Source organism: Calypte anna, chromosome 6 (genome assembly GCF_003957555.1).
Source record: "Calypte anna isolate BGI_N300 chromosome 6, bCalAnn1_v1.p, whole genome shotgun sequence".
Taxonomy (NCBI): domain Eukaryota; kingdom Metazoa; phylum Chordata; class Aves; order Apodiformes; family Trochilidae; genus Calypte; species Calypte anna.
In genome coordinates this window covers 4,962,886-4,965,241 of record NC_044252.1, presented here as the reverse complement: position 1 = coordinate 4,965,241, position 2,356 = coordinate 4,962,886, and positions in this window count along the sequence as shown.

The following is a 2,356-nucleotide window of genomic DNA, read 5'->3' as shown; positions in this document are numbered from 1 at the left end:
ACACCCTTCTTCTCCTCGAACACCCTTCTTCTCCTCAAAACACCCTTCTCCTCAAAACACCCTTCTCCTCAAACACCCTTCTCCTCAAACACCCTTCTCCTCAAAACATCCTTCTCCTCAAACACCATTCTTCTTCTCCTCAAACACCATTCTTCTCAAAACACCCTTCTCCTTCTCAAAGCACCCTTTTTCTTCTCAAAACACCCTTCTCTTCAAACACCCTTCTCCTTCTCAAAGCACCATTCTCCTCAAAACACCCTTTTCCTTCTCAAAACACCCTTCTCCTCAAACACCCTTCTCCTCAAACACTTTCTCAAAACACCCTTCTTCTCACAACACCCTTCTTCTCAATCACCCTTCTCCTTCTCAATCACCTTTCTTCTCAAAACACCCTTCTCGCAACCCCCTTGTCCTTCTCTAACACCCTCGTCCTTCTCAACCACAGCAACCATCTCAGCCTCCATGTTGTGCAGTGCACCCCTCAGTGCCGGAGCAGAGGATCTATGGCGGCCTTCCCCCTAGTGCTGTGAATCATGGCCTATAACGAGGAGTGGGTTCAGGAGCCCCAGCCTGAGGACCCACCTTGACACTCAGGTGGCCTTAGGCTTCCTTGGGCCAAGGAGAACCAGGCTCTGCTGGGACCATCTCATCAGTTTCCAAAATAAAGTCAGCACTGCAAGAGACTGCTAAACCTCTGCCCTTCTTCTGGGCAGGGCTCACAACACACGCTGGCTCCTATCTACGAGCCAGTGCACAACACAAGTTTCCATATTAAAAACAAACAAAAAAAATCAGTTCTATTTACAAGATTTTCTCTCCTTTTGAAGGGGGCTAGCTATACACCTGGAGAAAAAAAAAAAAAAAAAGTATAATCCAGAACTAGTCTTCACAGCTGAAACATTGTCACGGCTCTCTGAGTGGTTCTCCAAGAGAAAAGGACTGAACTCCGCCATTTTCCCATTTCCATCTTTGGCAGAGCTACTATGGACAAACTCGATCAAAATTCTTTTTCACAGGACACAGAAATGGCAGATGTGAAACCTAAAGTCAAGTGTTGCAGTGGTAGCTTCTCAGGTGTTCAAAAAACAATGCAACATCTTGTCACGTGAATACACCCAAGATGCAACCATCAGCACATAAAATGGAAGCTTCCTCACAACAAAATAAAAGCAGGATTAATTGGATATCTTTCCATGATGGTTTAGATTAGACCTGACCTAGAGAATGACAGAAAAGGAAACAGCCCTGCAGAACAAAGTCATGGTAGACCATCCTGTGCCACTTGGTAGGGTAAAAAGAGTCAAGAGCTTTGTTGTAGATCTCTGAGCAGTTGTCTATTCAGCAGGGAATTATTTAATTACTAATCATGTTTTTATGTACACGTGACCACAGCTGAATCTCACAGGGGAAAAAAAAATCATTGCCAAATTAATTTGAGTCAGGCTTCAGCCTAATGTCATATAAGCAAAGATGGATGCATTAGAATTTCAGTATCAGCACACAGAATATTGAGATTAATGAAGATCCTGAAATGCTACATGTTCACCAAAAAAAGTCTACAGACCCATTCAATAGAAAGTTTTTGTGTGAGGCAGCCTGATCCCACACAGGATCTCCCATCTGAGATAGCAAAGATGACTTCACTGTAGTACTAATAATAATGAATTTGGGCTTGATGATAAAGAATGAACTCATTCAGGAAGGAGACCAAGAAATTACTGCTGTTATCTGCTCCACTGCCTGTTTGAGAATGAGTATTGAAAATACACACATCACAGTAACTATTTGATGTTTTATACAGCATAAAAAAATAAACTCCCCTGCTCTTCCAACAGAAGCCTCTTCAAATCCTCTTGTTCTGCAGAAAAAGAGTTATTAAAAAAATTAACTCTCAGCTAATTTAAGAGGGAAGCCCAAGGGATGTTAAGTTAACCACAGAAAATCACCAAGTAGTTCCATATATTTGGGTAGGGTCTGATACTGCTTGCCAAAAAGCTGGAGTTATTGACAGCTCTCCTGAGAGTCTCATTTTGCCAAAACTGGTCAAGTAGCAGAATATCTGGATGAAATATTATTTTGAAGATCTGTGTAGCAGCTATTGAGAAGTGGCAAACCAGAGATGCTTGCATGCAGGATGAGATGATCTAAGCACAGGAGTGAGTAGCACCACATCAAAGCTACAGAATTCAAGACTCCTGCCCAGTAACAGCTTTCTCCACATATTTTTATGGAAGATTTGCAAAGGGCAAAAATATAGACCAGGCTCAAAATACTCCCAACACACCAACCCAGCTGGAGACATCCAGAAGAGTTCTTTCCCTCACAGACCGAAACAAAACACGTACAAAAAATATTC